This window comes from Maylandia zebra, linkage group LG20, assembly GCF_041146795.1.
Source record: "Maylandia zebra isolate NMK-2024a linkage group LG20, Mzebra_GT3a, whole genome shotgun sequence".
NCBI classification, from domain to species: domain Eukaryota; kingdom Metazoa; phylum Chordata; class Actinopteri; order Cichliformes; family Cichlidae; genus Maylandia; species Maylandia zebra.
This window is the reverse complement of record NC_135186.1, coordinates 14885893-14904009: the sequence shown is the minus strand read 5'-3', so window position 1 is coordinate 14904009 and position 18117 is coordinate 14885893. Positions and strand designations below refer to the sequence as shown.

The 18117-nt window shown below is 45.8% G+C and overlaps 1 long non-coding RNA gene across 1 annotated transcript; it reads right to left on the bottom strand.

Annotated features, from left to right (window-relative positions):
* Positions 1–1592: 1592 nt before the first annotated feature.
* On the bottom strand, positions 1593–12320 carry LOC143414446 (uncharacterized). Its single transcript, XR_013095063.1, has 2 exons — positions 12177–12320; positions 1593–1839 (listed from the first exon to the last, which is right to left on the bottom strand). It is a non-coding gene; the product is annotated as an uncharacterized LOC143414446 (long non-coding RNA).
* Positions 12321–18117: the final 5797 nt, after the last annotated feature.

Here is an 18117-nt window from a genome sequence, read left to right as displayed (position 1 = left end):
GACCTGAGGGATGCTTATTTCCACATCCTCATATATCCCCCACACCGAAAGTATTTAAGATTTGCTTTCCAGGGGATAGCATACGAGTTTGTTGTCCTGCCTTATGGTCTCTCACTAAGCCCAAGGGTGTAAAACACACCGAGGCAGCAGTGGCCCCGCTCAGAGAAAAGGGCATTCAGGTGGCCAAATACATCGACAACTGGCTGGTGGCGGGTTGTCACACAAATGCTCTCACCTGCACATAAGAGGCTTTCAGCGCTGGGTGGGTTCGCGGGGACTAGACCCTCACCGAAACGGTGACTGCAGACTGTTCACTCGCTCTCCGCGAGTGGTAGAAGCCAGGTTTCTTGTCTCAGGGCGTTGCCATGGGGGCAGTTTCAGCCAGGAAGGTGGTCTCCACAGATGCCTCTCTTTCGGGCTGGGGGGGCCACCCACAAAGGCAGAATGGGGAATGGGGCCCTCACATGCGCTCCACCCACATAAACTGTCTGGAACTGCTGGCAGTTCACCTGTCGCTAAAACATTTTCTCCCTTGGCTGAGAGGTTATCATGTTTTAATGAAGTCGGACAATTCCACTGTTGTGGCCTACATCAACAGACAGGGGGTCTGGGGTCCCCCAAGTTACACACACTGGCACACAGACTGATAGTCTGGAGTAGTGTTCACCTGCTGTCACTGAGAGCAACTCACCTGCCGGGAATCATGAACTTTGCAGCAGATCTTCTCTCCAGGGGCAACCCATTGTACAGAGACCAGAAGCTTCACCCAGAGGTGGTGAAGCAGATCTGGCTGTGATTCAGTCAGGCGACCTTGGACATTTATGCATCCAGGGAGAATGCTCAGTGTCCCTTGTTTTATTCGCTGCACGATCAGAGAGCTCTACTCGGCGTGGATGCTCTAGCTCACGAGTGGTCAAGAACCCTCCTCTATGCTTTTCCCCCAGTGGCCCTAACCCTAACTCTGGCCAGAGGGAGAGAGAGAGGTCACTATATGACCCTGATAGCCCCGCACTGGCCAGGGAAGCACTGGCTGGCGGAGATTTTTCAGCTGCTGTGCGGCCCACTTTGGTCATAACCACTACGCAGAGACCTCCTGTCTCAGGCACAGGGGGAAATATTCCACCCCCACAAAGAGAGGCTAGCTCTACGGGCTTGGCCCATGAGTGGTTTAACCTGAACACAGTGGGGCTCCCTCATAGTGTTATTGACACAATTCAGTGTTCTAGAGCATCGTCTACTAGGACGCTATATGAGCACAAGTGCACAGCAAATCCAGCATGTCCAAACGAACACTGTCGGATTTGATTTCAACACTATTAAAGTGTCTATATGGGTCCACACCAGAGAGTGTTAATTTAACTCTTTTTGGAGAGTTGGTACGTTAACTCTGATTTAGTGTTAAACACCAAATCTGTCTGGAGTTGATAATTTAACACTTGGTGTTAAGAGCTTATATATTAACTCTCAAAAGAGTATTTTAGTTTAACTACGTAAGAGTTATCTTCTAATTCATTCTAAAAAGCGGGAATTTTACTGTTCTGAACTTCTAGAAATTTCTTTTGGAAATAAACATTTACTAAAAAGGCGCAATGGTTTTTGAAAAACATTTATTCTGAACTGTGCACCACAATTTCAAAACATTTTCTGAAAGATGTAACAGTGTACATGTTCTCACTTTCATTAGAATTTTGTTTATCAAAAGGTCTGACATGGTAAATGCAAATAACAGCATTCTCATCACTTATTTCTTCAATACAATATGCATGTCCTTCATTCATCCCTTTGTGGAACTTCAACGCACTTCTGCTCTCCCCCATATTCCATCTTCACAAGCATATCCTGTGCGGAGATTGAATAAAAATTAGTTGACATTAATTAATGGCATAAATAATCCAGTAAACAATTGCAGCACAGTAAAAAAAAAAAGAAAAAAGGAATCCCTCTTTGAGCCATTACTTGTGTAAAGTATTTTCCCAAAAGACAAGGACACAGGCAACAGGTAATACTGAACTAAATGTAAAACCTCAACCTTTTTAATTTTTACCTAAACCGTGTGCACAAAACTCTGGAGGGATCTAAATGCTAACGTAGAATCCAGTCAGGACGTCAGCTACTGCTGTTTGCTCGTTTTTTGTTTTTTTTTTATGGGCGATCGTTTTCAGGCTTCAAGTAGCACCATTATACCAACATTTCACATTCTAGACATTGTTTTACGTGTATTTGACCAAAAGTTTGACTGAAAATTCACATGCTAGCTGTAAATGGCCTCGCTAGAAGTCTGACTAGCTATCCACACAGCTAAACATAAACCCAGGAACTCCAGACAATAGATGAGATCTTGAGAAGTTTACTGGTTCTTTCATTTTGTGAAACTGTAACAATAAACATATGTGGAAATGTACATTACTCAACCCGGGGTAGCGGTCATGTCCGGTTGGCTCTCCGGTGACTGTTTCCTCGCGGCTGCGTGCAGCGGGGCTAGGGGAGGGTCTGTGCTGACGGACGTGGGTTACTGACCTGGTAGCCTGGCTGCCCCTGGGTGGGTCCGGGATGGGCGTGAGGTTCTGGGGGCGCTCCGTCTCTGGGCTGGGACCCGGACCGGGCCTCGGGGGCTTGGGTCCTGGTTGGTGTGTTGCCGGGGTTGTGGGCGGGTGGGTGCATGGGGGCCCAGCCCTGGAGCAGGGTGCCGCCGGTGCGTCGAGCCACCTGGGGGGCTCTTCAACTGGTGGGGGAGATTGTCACATCTTGCAGGAGCTTTCCTCTCCTCAGGAGCTCCCTCTGCAGGAGGGGGAGATACAGGAGAGGTGGAGGAAGATCTCAGCCTGGGTGTTTATTGTCTTATGTAGTCTGGAAGATGAGTGGATGGTGGGGTGGGTGCAGTTTTCTCTGTGGTGGGGTTGGGTGGACTGTCCCGGGCTCTGTGGGGCCGGGCGGCGCTGCTGCACTGGGCCTGGTCTGGATGGGCCTGGGCCCCCTTTCCCTGGCGGGTCGCGGAGTATGGGGGTGCCTACTGGGGTCAGCGGGGGAGCTGGCCCCAGGGAGGGTTCACTTGCCCCTCCCTTCCTTCCCTCCCCATCTCCAGCTGCCTCCCTCTTCCCGCTCCACCACAACCACCCACACATGCAGGGCCTTGGAATAGGGGTATGTCACCAGGGTGCAGAGGAGGCTACCCCCCTCTGTCCCCTTCTGGCTGCCTCTGCCTCAATTTTATCCCACAACTTAGACATTCACATTACTCACACTCTCATTACACATACATATAGGATCTTGGGGGTGGGCACGATACACGGAGTCCAAAGTACCATCAGGGTGTACACCCCACCCCTGGCATCGTTGCCCACCTCTCAATTTTAAATACACGTAGACATTGAGGGTTAGCAGGAGGGACCATGCGCTTACCTGCTGCTCTCTGGCAGGTAGCTCCAAGCCCTCCTGGGTTTTAAATGCACCTTAGGTGTTTTACGAAATTGTGTTCTATTGTATTTTTATCTGTATTTACTGTACAGCACTTTGGTCAGCCTTGGTTGTTTTTAAATGTGCTCTATAAATAAACTTGACTTGACTTGACTTGACTTAGAACACACATGCATCAACATTACAATGAGCGGGTGGAGGGAGGTTCGGAGTCTTCTCTCACCCCCGTTCTCTGCGACCTGCTGGGGGGCTAGGACTAGGAGGAGGAGTTGGCCGTCCGACTGCGGTCTGGAGTGTGGAGCCTTCCTGCTGCTGCGGAGTCGGGGCGGTCTGCCTCCCCCCCACCGCAGGGAAAAGGGAAACACCACCTGGGTCTGGGTGCAGTTCCCCCCTCCAGGGGCGGGGGCACCTAGACCCGGTGTGTAGAGTACGCTTGGGGAGTGTGATCGTGTGTACAACGTCTCTTTATGTCTGTCTCCACGTTGGTTGAGTGTGGAGTAAGTGCATATGAGAGCATGAGGGTGGGAATGGATGTTTGTATCTGTGTGTGCCTGTATGTCTGTGTCTATATGTCAGGTTGGGTGTCAGGCGCCACCTCTCTGGGGACATCTCAGGCACTCCAAGGTTTGGAGGCCTATCTCCCCCTACCACCACTTCCCCTGCCAGTGGCGGACCCCCTCAGACATCGGTGCGTTGGTGGTTCTTTTTCCCCTGCCAGTGGCGGACCCCCTCAGACATCGGTGCGTTGGTGGTTCTTTGTGTCCGAGGATGGGCGTCCAGGTACACACCGGCTCACTCCTTGGCGGCCGCTTATCGGGGCCTGGGGCCTGGGGCTCGCTCGGGCCACTTCGGAGGTGGGGTGCCCCCGGCCTCTCGGCCTGGGGCTCGGTCACTCAGGCGCAGCTGGCTGCCGGCGGAGCTCACGGGCGCGTCACTGCAACTCCCCCTGGCTTCTGCTCCGCGGCTGCTGAGTGAGCCCTCATCTGGGACTCTCCTCAGCTCTTTCCGGGACAGTGGCGCAGCTGCCCCTCTGTTGGTCTTCCTTGGTCTCTTGTGTTCTGGGGGCCTCTGGATGTCTGGAGTTTTGATCTCCTCCACACCTGCTTCACGCCCTGGAGGACGGGGCTGTGGCCCCCCCACACCCTCTAGCAGATTATTACATGAAGGAACCTTTTTAAAAAACAAAAAACAAGCGCATCCATGCTCACAGGTGTACACACGGGTGATCACACCCACAAACTACACCCTTTTTGGCTCCTACCTCAAAGCACACTGTGTTCTGTTGATCTTATGTGCTGCACAATAATGTTTAACATTTAGTATTTACTGTCATATTCCCATATATCATTGTGATGTTGTTTATTCTATTACTCTTGTTCTCTTCTGCTTGCTTTCTTTTTTCTTTCTCAGCAGGTGATCCAGGTGATTGATATATGCATTTTTTTTTCTCTGCCCGTTCTGTTGGTTTTTGTCTTTTGCCCTTCTCCCCCGTCCCTCTTCTCAGCTGTTTCTCTTTCCCTCTTTCTTTCTCCCCTTCTTTCCCCCAGTCAAGTCTGTCCCGTATTCATTAAGTGAAAATAAAATAAACAATAAAAGGTGAATCAAATGGACCATTACGGCAAGGCTGGGATGGTCAGTTTGGTAAAGTAAATCCGTTGGGCATCTTTCTTTGCCTTTAGACAACAATTCTGATGGCAAAAGAGCCAAACGGGACAGGCCAAAAAAAAAAAAAAAAAAAAATGTACATTACTCATCTGTACTGTAAACAACAACTTGTGCCAATGACAATAACAATGCATTTGAGAAGCTAGCATGACGATTAGCACCGCTAATTAGCATATGAACTGGCGATCTCATTTACATATGAATAGCACATAGAAAACTTGTTAACTGTGGTCCATCACACATAAAGACAACACTTGGAGTGTCTCATTGCTTTTCCATTGAGTACTTACAGACAATGCTTTAACAAACACCCAAAGAAGGACATGAATGTGGAGCAGCCATCTCGAAGCAACATAGCAAGAAAACATGAACTTCCTGTCTAACTCTTCTTCTACTGTCACAAAATATCGACTTAAAGGGACCACAGGGCGGCGCATTTACTGACATTTAAAACATGAAACTAACTAGGCAGTAACATAACACTCCCCGCCTGGGATTATGACAATCCCACATTAAACTGTCAGTCACTAAACTTTTCGGGGGACAGCAGCAAAACCACTTCCGTTACAGGACGAGAGAAAGTCTTCTTATTGCCTGAATGTGAAGTAGTTACTTCGACTTTCCGGACAAGTCCATCGTTCCCTGGGAAAGTCTTGGTTATGATACACATGGGCCAATCGCCCCTCTTCACCTGAATGTCTTTGAGCAGAACGATGTCTCCTTCCTTGAGACTTTGTTTCTTGTCCTGCCATTTGTGTCGCAACTGAAGAGTATGAAGGTATTCCCGTCTCCATTTGGACCAGAACATGTCAGCGAGACCTTGTACTCTTTTCCATTGTTCTTTCAGAAATATCCCCTTTCCAAAGTCACCAGGGGGTGGCGCTGCTGAGTCTGGTTTCATCGTGAGCAGCATCGACGGCGTGAGGATGAGGGGTGACTCAGGATCGGTGGACACAGGAATCAGGGGGCGAGCATTCATGATGGCACAGACTTCTGCCATGAATGTTGACAACAGTTCATGTGTTAGTAGTGTTCTTTTGCAGTCCTGTAACATAGAGTCGAGGATACGCCTCGCAATCCCAATCATCCGCTCCCAGGCACCGCCCATATGGGATGCATGAGGTGGGTTGAAGATCCATGAACAGTTTTGTTTGCTTAAGTAGCCTTCGACATCCTCGACTGACATGTTTGATCCGTCCATTTTCAGTTCCCGAGAGGCGCCGATAAAGTTCGTACCGCAATCCGATCTTAGTTGTCTTGCTGGGCCTCTGATTGCAAAAAGCCGCCTTAAAGCATTTATGAAGCTGTCTGTGTTCATTGATTTGATCAACTCGATATGGACTGCTCTTGTTGACAGACATGAGAACATCACGGCCCACCTTTTAGAGCTAGCTTGTCCTCCTCTCGTGCGCCGGGTTACAATGTCCCATGGCCCGAACACGTCTACACCCACATATGTGAAGGGGGGTGCAACTTGCATTCGTTCAGATGGTAAGTTTCCCATTTGCTGACATTCCGCTTTTCCTCTCAATTTCTTGCATGTGACACACTTAAAAAGCACTGTGCTGATAGCCCTTTTGGCTCCTACCATCCAGAATCCTGCAGCTCTAATGGCACCTTCCGTGAAATGTCTTCCTTGGTGTTTCACAGTCTCGTGATAGTGCCGTATTAAGAGCGTTCCCAAGTGGTGTCGGGCAGGGATGATGAGAGGGTGAGTGGTGTCGATACCCAGTTCAGATTGTATGATTCGGCCTCCAACTCTTAAGAGTCCATTGCTATCTAGAATAGGATGCAGTTTCCAAAGACTGCTTGAGGGGGGAATAGGGATCCCTTCCTGAATACACTTTATTTCCTTTTCGTAGCACTCACTCTGAACGCTCTTTATGATACAGACCTTCGCATTTTCCAATTCTTCCACTGTGGGTTGACAGAGATGCCAACCACGACAGCTGGATGCTTGGTTGGATTGACCAAAGGAACGAGCAATGTGGGTCAAGCGGGCAACTGCTCTGAGGAGAGGACTGTAGTCGGAAAACCTCTCAAGATGGGATGAACTTACTGTTGACCTTGCGATTTGTGTCAGATTTGTTGTCACCAGCGGACGTATTTCTGTATCAAGAGTGGGATCCACAAGGTCAAACGTGACTGGAGATTGCGACTGTGCGGACGGTTTGAGGAGAAAGGCTGGCCCTTTAAACCATGTTGTGCTGCTCAGTTGCGCTGCTGCAACGGAGCGGGACCCATGATCTGCTGGGTTGAGTTCAGATGGAACGTGCCTCCACTGGTTGGAGCATGTTGATTGGAGGATGCGTTGGACCCTGTTATGCACGTACACATAAAATCTTCGTGACTGATTGTGGATGTAGCCTAGCACGACTTTACTGTCAGTGTAGTACTCAATGTCGTCAAACATGATGTCTATTTCTGCTACTATCAGCTCCGCAACTTCAACTGCAAGCACTGCAGCACATAACTCTAGTCTTGGAATTGTGAGGCCGGCTTGAGGAGCTAGCTTTGTTTTTCCAAACACAAAGCCGATTTCTGTTTTGTTCGAAGTAGACAGTTTGATGTAAGCGACAGCTGCAATGGCTTTCACGGATGCATCAGCGAATACACAAAGTGTTTTGGTTTGGGCGCCAGATGTAGAGAGAGAAGTGTAGGGGCGTGGTATTTGGAGATCTTCTAAATCTTGAAGTGAGTCCTTCCAATTGCTCCACTCTGCCTTCATGTTGTCTGGGAGTGCTGCATCCCAGTCGTCCGTCAAGCTGGTAAGTTCTCTAAGAATCAGTCTGCCTTGAATTGTGATTGGAGCGAGAAACCCCAGAGGGTCGTAGAGACTGTTGACAGTAGAGAGGACACCTCTACGTGTGAAGGCCTTTTGCTCATTGTCAACTTTGAATGTGAAGGTGTCTGTGTCAACATTCCACAGCAGCCCCAAACTGCGTTGCACTGGCGAGTCTTGAGCACACAGGTCTAAGTTTCCAATGTTTTTTGCCCTGTCCTCTGGTGGGAAAGCTTCTAGGACTGTAGGGCGGTTGGAGATTACTTTGTGTAGTCTGAGGTTTGAAGAAGCAAGAGCCCGTTGAGCTTGTTGGAGAACTTGTATGGCCTTTTCTTCAGTAGGAAATGACTTGAGAGCGTCATCGACATAGAAATCTCACTCAATGAATGTCCGCACCTCAATCCCAAAATCTAGCTCACCAGTCGCTGCTGCTTTCTTCAACCCATATGGCGACAGAGGGGGAGGGACTGTTCCCAAAAATGTGCACTCGCATGCGATACTCTATAACTTCAGATGACATGTCGTTATCTTTGTACCACAAGAAGCGGAGAAAGTCTCTGTGGCTCTCTTTGACAACAAAACAGTGGAACATATGTTCAATGTCCGCCGTTATGGCCACCTGCTCCTTTCTGAATCTTATGAGCACCCCAACAAGACTGTTGATGAGGTCGGGGCCTGTTAGCAACACGTCGTTGAGAGAGACTCCTTCATGTAGGGCGCTTGAGTCGAACACGACCCTAATTTTGGCGGGTTTCTTTGGATGGTAAACCCAAAACAAAGGGAGGTACCAGCATTCCTGGTTCTGACTGAGAGCTGGTGCCACTTCAGCATGTCCTCTGGTAAGTATGTTCTCCATAAACTCCAGAAAGTGTGTTTTCATTTCAGGTCGTTTTTCAAGAGTGCGCCGGAGTGACATAAGGCGATCGTAGGCCAGTTGTCTGTTGTTCGGGAGCCGTTGTCGAGGCGATCGAAAAGGCAGAGGACCAACCCAGCTATTGTCGCTGCCCTGATAGAACTCTGAGTCCATTATTTGGAGAAACTGCATATCCTCAACTGATGGTGCAAGTTTGTGATCATCCGCTGTTCGTGTGAAGACCTGCTGACCAATGCTGTCCACATTACATCCTGACACAGGAAGGCTTGGGAGGCTGTGACTGCGCTCAGGAGCTTTGGTAAATGTCTCTTTAACAGTTATTTGACCGTTGCATGGCTGAAAATGGCTTGCACGGCCATTCTCCAGTATGAAAGTCTTATAGCTGTTCACGTGTTGGGGTCTGTGCACTCCATCGAGACAGATGTCACCTACCACGACCCAACCCATGTCGAGTCTCTGAGCAAATGGGGCGTCGTCTGGACCATTTATTTGCTCCCGGACTTTGTGGACTCGAAGCATGTCTCGTCCCAGCAGTAGTAGTATGTCAGCATTTGGGTCTAATGGCGGGATCAAGTTGGCAATCTGTCGTAGATGGGCGTGGTGTTGGGCAGCTTCTGGAGTTGGTATCTCAGAGCGGTTATCTGGAATTTCGTTACATTCGAGGAGTGTTGGCAGAGGAAGACTTGCCTTTCCATTCACTGACTCTACTATAAAGCCAGAAGCACTTCTTCCTGATACTCCTGTGAGTCCGGCACACGTCTTTAACATGTACGGGCGACTCTCTCCTTGGATCTGAAAAACATCAAAGAACTGGGAACGTGCCAGCGATCGATTGCTCTGATCGTCCAAGATTGCATACATTTTCTTTGTTTGATCTCTGTGTCCAGCAGGGTATACATTCACTAGTGTGATTTTTGAACATTCTCTGGCGCTCACTCCTTCCCCACACACCTCAGTACACCGAGATGTGACTTCTTGGGTGTCTGCTTTGTCTCTCTCCCCGCCTTGCTGTGGGGAAGGGGGCGATTTGGACTCCCATGGTGCTGGACCTGGGTGGAGGGCAGAAATGTGATTTTTGCTGTCACACTCAGTGCACGTGGTTTCTGATTCACAGTTCTTGGCTAAATGGTCAGTAGATGAGCAGCAGCGAAAGCAGACGTTTAATTTTTTGAGGATCTGTTTGCGCTCTTCCAAGGGTTTCTCTCTGAACCCTCTGCACCTTTTCAGAGGATGAGGCTTGCTGTGAATTGGGCACTGTTTATTTGGATTCACAGCATACTTAGACTTTTCTGCATCTGCCTTGTCCTGTACTTGAGTTTTGTGAACAGATATGGGTCCTTTGGAGAACCTTTCGTGCATGTGTCTTCGTTCTGATGTTATGGGTTGGTTAGGGCTGTGGACGCTGAAGCTAGGGTCAGTTCGTGTTCTGGCTTCAGTGCGAATGAAGTTGACAAACACAGTAAAGGGGGGAAAGCTGACGCCATAATCGTGCTTGTACCTTGAACAAATATTCATCCACCTTTCTTGTAGATTGTACGGCAATTTTTCGACTATCGCTTGGATCCCTCTTGATGTGTCTAAGTAGGTCAAGCCAGGTAAGTAACCGTCCAACTTGGCTGTCTCTAGCTCTATCATTAGGTCGGCAAGATCACGGAGTCTATAAGGCTCTTTAAGTGTGATTTTAGGGAAGCTGTCGACCTTTTGAAAGAGAGCTTGCTCTACAGCTTCTGGGGAGCCATATATTTCTTCAAGTCTGTCCCAAGCCATAGCTAAACCAACTTCAGGGCATCTGATATTGACAGCTCTCATTTGTTTGGCTTGTTTAGCTGAATCTTTACCAAGGTAGCGCACCAGCAAATCCAGCTCTTCTCCTGGTGAAAGGTCTAACCCTGCTATTGCGGTTTTGAAAGATGATTTCCATGCCCAGTAACTCATGGGTTGGTCATCAAAGCTGGTAAGGCCTGTAGTAATGAGCTGGCTGCGGGCTAGATATTTGGCGAGGTCGTAAGTGTGTTGGCTCGGGGCATGTTCATTGCCCTGAGTATAACTGGATTTATATGGTGTCTGAACAAGAGGTGTAAACTCTTTGTAGTTGGTGGATGGGGGCTTGTACAGTTCGTTATGAGTAGCAGCACAGTTTGTTTTGTTTCCTTCTTTTATAGCAATTTCTTGAAAGGCGGGTGTAGGGTCTTTGTATTCAGTTTTTACTGGGGCTGTTGATTCTGCTGCATTGATAGCTGTTTGTTCCAAAACATACTGCGCAGTGCGTTTTTCTTTGCTCTCAGATAGGGGTGGCCCATAAGCTACACTGCGTGTTTCGAAGCCTAATTCAAGTAGACCAGCTTCTAAAGAATTAGCTTCTGCTATGGCAGCTTCCTTCTCTTGTTCCGCTCTCAGCGCGTCAAGAGTAGCTTGCTCGACTTTAATTTCTATTTCTTTCTTTGTATATGAGGCTCTTGTTTGAGCAGCTTCAGCCTTTGCTCTTGCTCTGAGCAGTTCAATGCTAGCTGACGAACCTGCTCTTGATGGTGGTTTGCGGGAACGGACTGACTCTGTCTCGGCTTTGGAGGATTTACTTTCAGACATTTTGGATTTGTTGTACTTTGATTGTGTCCGCCCGTATACTTTACTTAGCTTATAGGATGGTCGTAGCTCCACGCGGTGGCTTCTGTAGCTATGATGTTTGCTGTGGTGCTGTCTTTTCACTGTAAATGGCCTCGCTAGAAGTCTGACTAGCTATCCACACAGCTAAACATGAACCCAGGAACTCCAGACAATAGATGAGATCTTGAGAAGTTTACTGGTTCTTTCATTTTGTGAAACTGTAACAATAAACATATGTGGAAATGTACATTACTCATCTGTACTGTAAACAACAACTTGTGCCAATGACAATAACAATGCATTTGAGAAGCTAGCATGACGATTAGCACCGCTAATTAGCATATGAACTGGCGATCTCATTTACATATGAATAGCACATAGAAAACTTGTTAACTGTGGTCCATCACACATAAAGACAACACTTGGAGTGTCTCATTGCTTTTCCATTGAGTACTTACAGACAATGCTTTAACAAACACCCAAAGAAGGACATGAATGTGGAGCAGCCATCTCGAAGCAACATAGCAAGAAAACATGAACTTCCTGTCTAACTCTTCTTCTACTGTCACAAAATATCGACTTAAAGGGACCACAGGGCGGCGCATTTACTGACATTTAAAACATGAAACTAACTAGGCAGTAACATAACACTAGCTTTTTTTCAAGGCTGTGGTATTTGCCCGCAAACAATACCTTTCAGCTAGCTAAAACAGAATATTATGCTATCACCGAGCAACATGGCTAATGCCTTTCACACAGCTTTGTCTCAACTCCAAAGAGCCACAGAAGTAAAAGCTCATAATAATAATTGAAACAATCTTTGAAAAAATGACTTACCAAGCATGGCAAACAACTCAAATATTTAGAGCAAAATGTTCTGAAACGGCTTCACTTCAGCTTCGATTGGAGCCGTGCTGGGGGCGGAGTCTGTGAATTTACTCTATTGGTGTCATAGCCCCTGTAGGAGTTCAGAGTTAAGAGGTCAAGAGTTAACGTTTCCATTGTAACACCTCCAGATTTGACATAGAAACACTCATTTTTAACACTCGATTTTAACTACTGTCATTTTACACCTCAGAGTTACATTAAAAGAATGTGACTCTACTTACAGTAAAATTAACTCTACTTTTGCAAGAAGACTATTAACACCAAAACATTTAACACTTTTGAATTTGCTGTGTGGCGTATGTTTGAAATATGCTGGTGCTTAGAATCACAGGCCATCCCTTTTCAGTGCTCCGTGGCTGTGATTCTGTCATTTCTTCAGGCACTGATTGATAAAGGTAAAGCCTTCTCCACCATCAAGGTGTATTTGGCAGCAATTTCAGTCTGCCATATTGGTTTTGAGGGGAAGACTGTTTGCCAGCATCCCTTAACCCTTTAAAACCGGTCAGAGCGGGCACGCTCCATTTTGCACAACTACTTTTAAATCCCGGTAGCACTGCAACCACGTAAGCTAGCGCAATAATTTTTTTTTGCATATGAAACCGGAGAAGTTGTACTTACATCTTATGCCATCAGCTTGTCCTAGGTCACAGTTTCCTTCCATATATAGCTTTGCAAAAACTGCATAAAAAGCGCTTGCAGCAACAAAAACATAATATTCCAGAAACACGCTTTGCCGATCCGATCAGCTGTTCATAACACTTCCTACGTTGGAATAGATGTCAGCGCGAACTATGGCATGTCCGCCATGACCTGCCCGAAACCGGAAGTGACGTCATTTTTTAGTTTTTTTACCATCAGGGCCTCATGGGCCTATACTGGTGTTTTTAAAAGTTACGTTTGACTTTATGACTCTCTGTGTCGTTTCTGGGATGCTTAGGACTAATATTGCACTGCTGGAAATAGTTTATTTTGATGCATATGCTGCTTTTTTGAAAATTTGCACTATAATATTATATTATTTCGTTTTTCCTGCAGTGTATTAAAATTGGTGTATTTCAAAAATAAAACTATGAAGACACTCAAAATAAATTTCCTGTGGTGGGAAACTTTTGTGCAACTTTTTTGTACGTACAGTTTTGAGGGATAAGCCTCTTAAATTTCTCTAACTAGAAATATATGTTAAAAAAACAAAAACGATTTTCAATTTTTTTTGTAGTTTATTGCACTTCTTTGCAATTTATGTAATTACTATGCACTTAATGCATACATATTATTAAAATGTAGGCTGTAATGGTTGTATTGATGTATAGCAACTTGAAATGCTCCCAAAAATGGCACTACAACATGTAAAAATATAATATAAGCTCTGGCGGACTTGGTTCTATGGTAGGTCTTAAAGGGTTAATATGCCGTTTCATGATGGGTGCATGAAACGGCATATTAACCCTTTAAGACTGCCAGTGGCCTACATCTAGGCCACTGGCTCCATCGTGGGACCTTCCCACAGTATTAGCTGCGCTCTCCTGTTGCCCATTTGAACACCTGGAACAGGTTGAGTTAAAATTTCTGTCCTTGAAGACAGCTCTATTAATTGCTTTAGCTTCAGCTAAGCGTGTAGGAGAGATCCACGCTCTCTCAGTGCATCAGTCATGCATTCAGTCCTCCTCGGATAATACGAGGGTCAGTATGCGGCTCAGCCCTGCCTTTATCCCAAACATTGTCAGCACACGTTCCCCTATAGAACTGCCGGCCTTTTACCCACCGCCTTTCTCCTCAGAGGAGCAACAGCGGCTGCATACCTTGTGTCCAGTCCGTGCTCTGCTCATTTATATGGACAGAACCCAAAGTGTCAGACAAAGTGACCAGCTGTTCGTGTCCTGGGCTAAACCACACATGGGAAAGTCTGTGTCTAAACAGCGCCTCTCCCATTGGATAGTAGGAGCAATTGCCCTGGCCTATACTAGCAGGTGCCTTCAGCCTCCTGCTGGCTTGCGTGCACATTACACTAGAGGTCTGGCAACCTCATAGGCTCTCTTTAGGGGAGTTTCTATTCAGGAGGTGTGTGCAGCTGCATGCTCGGCCTCACCTCACACATTTGCTAGGTTTTACAGGTTAGATGTAACAGTACCTAACCTAGCGCATTCAGTCCTCAGTGCAGGTTCTTCCCAGTTGGGAGCTTCCCCCCTGTGAAGTTGTGTTCTTAACAGGTATGTCTGGCAATCCGGTAGACAGTATTTCTCCCATAGTGAGACACGAATGCTATGAAAGAGAACTTAAGGTTATGTATTAGGGGTGCAACGATACACAAAATTCACGGTTCGGTTCGATACTTTGGTGTCACGGTTCGATATTTTTTCGATACAAAAAAAAATGGCCATGCCTTTTTAATTTGATTAATTTCATTTATTAAAGTTATAAATATATATTTTAGCTGAAAAGTACAGTTTTTAAATTTAATGGTACTGAAACAACAAAGTAATAAAAAAAATAAATCTATCTGATCGAGAAATCACTTATCTTTGGAAAAGAGAGTTTATTACAGAGAAATGGCTCTTTCCAAAATAAAAGCTATACTATATGCTTCTTCTGGGCTATATTCTCAGCAACATATTAAACATATCAGGTCCCCATAAGGAGAATCATGTGCTAACGGCTGTCTAAATGACTCGGGTAAAGTTTGTAGCATGCGTGCTTGCTGTTTTTGTCTGCTTCCACTTGTCTTTGCACTAGGATGATGTCAGAGTAAATGTGCAGTCATATTCGTTGTGTTCCAACTAGTGCTGTCAGTGTTAATCTCGTTGAAATGACCTTAACGCCACAACACAGCAAATCTCCATTAACGAGCTACCGCGGATCGCCCCGTGCGTGGGGCTGGACGGCGTCAACACGTTAACGAGCAAACTGCGCTAACGCAGTAGTTCCCACCAATGTAATTGAGCATTGCGTGGCACATCCAACATACTGTTTTACTTTTGTCCATGACGCGCTTACCTTCAGGGTCATGCTTCACATGGAAACCAAAATAGTTCCAAACGCCAGATCTCGAATGAGGGTGGGGGAGGTTCAATTTGCCATGTTGCAAGGAGAGCTTAACTTCTGTCTCACTAGCTTGCCCTGCGGTCAGTGAATCTGCGTTTGACTACTCCGCCTAGGCTGCACTTTCGAGCGCAGATCCACTGAGCGCTCAACACAGACAGCATCGTCAGAAGGAAAGTTGATAAAATAAATTGAAAATTTTGTATTGTTCGATACATATGCATGGGTGAGGAAGGGGTCCAGAAACCCCATGACCACGAAGAACTTCCATCTCCTCCCAGATCCTGGTGCAGACCCACTCCTCTTCTCCTCCGTCCTCTTCTCCTTGGAGTATGTGTCCTTGAGGCTCTTCCACTTTCTCCTGCAGATGTAGCCGAAAGCAGAACAAGACTTTTATTCTTGAAACTGATTTCTGGTGTATTTCATAAACTATAATTAAGTATTAAATGATCTCAATCCACTTTTACTATTAGGTGAAAAAAATGAAAGTCCCCAACACAATTAACTACAACTCTGTAGTTAGCACTTTGTATTCCCCTACAATAATAGCATGATTTGTTGTATTTATGATATTCATCAACCGAAATTCCAACGCCAAAACAACAATGGACCTCAAATTTAATTTTGACTAAAATACTAACTCACAGCAATAACAAATAAAAATGTTTAATGTTAATATTCATATTTATGTAACTGTAGTTTCAGAGGACCGATGAGGTTATGGCATGGTGAAACATCTGTCAGCTGTCTGTCAATCCACAAGGATCGCTCCTTATGTTACGTCTGCTGGGAGAGGGTGTGTGGACCCAAATGCAGACAGAGATGGAGTGAGGAGATTTAAAAAAAAGCCAGCCTTTATTTGGGGCTGAACAAAACTACAAACAAAAGCAGAAACTAACAAAACCTAAACTGGGAAGCAAGAAACTGGGAACATGGGAGGCCACAAAGGGAGACAATCCAGCGACAGGCAAAGAAAGAAAAAGGACTAACTACAAAAACAATAACGAGGGAATGGGAAACAGGAGGGAAACACAGCTGGAACTAATCAGACACAATGAGACAGGGAGGAAGCAAACAAGCATTTGTGCTAAAGATCATATTTGTTCAATTTACACTTGATTATATTCTAATCAGTATTCACCATTATTAGCTATCAGCAAAATCACATATAAATCATGATCCTGTATTTTTCAATTACAACATATGAAATCCAGTTGAAATTCTGCATGATGTTGGGACAGATACACATTTCTTATCGTCCACATTCCTGCAGCCAGTCTTACACACACAGGCAATAATCTTCCAAGGTCAAAGCTGAATCAGGACTGCACTTTGAACCAGACGGCAGAGTGCAGACTGCTGGCTAAGACAAAGCAGGAGCAACCTGGGATTGTACAAGGCTTGCAGCAAGTTCTGGGGGCCCTGCCTAGGGCTGCACAGGGCTTGCAGACTCTGGTGATGGGTGACCCTTGAGCTAAGGCAGAGAGGGTCCAACTGGCTTGGTCCCTGAGGCGTGGAGGCCACAGGAGGCTGGGCAGGCTTGGCATAGAACCAGAATAGTCAATGGCAGGCTCAGAGGCAAAACAAACAGACAACTCCATAAGGCCAGGAACAGAGAGAAACAAATTTGGACTGGTTGTCTCAATCCCACTAGACTTACTTTGATTATTTTCTGGATTGAAAACAAGACCATCATTACAACCTTCAGAATACATTTCTGTCTCTTTGTTTACATTGTCACAACCTAAATGATCATGTAAGGTTCTGGCCAGTTTGCAATCATTAGTTTGGCAGTTATGCAGTTAAAAAAAAAGTTCTTTTGAGAGTTTAACATTAACATTTGAGACTAAGGCGAATTCAGGGTCAACATTGTCAGTCTTTGGTCCATCAAGCAAGGAAACAGAAGGCACAGCCTCATCACTGGCCAACTTGAAAACAGTATTTAAAGACACAGGCCCCGCCAGTTTGGCATTGAGCCCTCAACACAGGGAAATACAGTCCTGGGCCCAGTTCTCCCTGTTACAGGAACATGAGAACTGGTAAGGGAGATGAAACAGAGACACGACTAAGACACAACTAGCATGGGAGCGATATGGAGAGAGGTGGGGAGAGACGCAAATAGGAAAACCAAACATGAGACGGAGAGGGAATATACAAAGACATGACTAGGGAAACATATACACAGAGGACATGACAGACACAGGGAGGAGACAAAGACAAGAAAACATGAAACAGAAATATAAGTAAACTCAAAACTAAAACCTGAACTTAAATCAACAAGGGAAATAATCATGAATGCAATATAAACTTAAAATGCTGGGTCGAAGATCCAGAACCCTGACAATGCCAACACACTCAAAATCAAGACATTCAGAAAAGATTTAAAGGGTGAGTCTTCACAGTCATATTTACTATTATCTTCAGGTTCTTTAATTTTTATTTTCAGTAATCTTCATAATAACGTCAGCCCTAAAACTCCACCCTGATGAGACCCAGAAACCAAACATTCAGGAAACGGTGAGACCACTAGTGTAGATAACACTACGTAATGTGGTAACTTGTTTTGTAAGAACATTTCCACACCCATCAAGTTCGCCCAAATCACTGGAACAAAAACATCAAAACAAAGCTCAGAAGCTTACGATAAGCCAGAACCATCATTATGCTGTGTAAGAAACACAGCGGATGCAGATTGAGGGGAAGTTAGATAGTGGACCCAAACGCAAACATGTGGAACAGAACTGGATAATAACAAAATGTGAGCTGTTTATTATAGCTAATAGAAAATATACAAAACAAAGAGCAAGTCGGACCAATATGAAACTAAACGCTAACCTAAATTGGGTAAACTGTC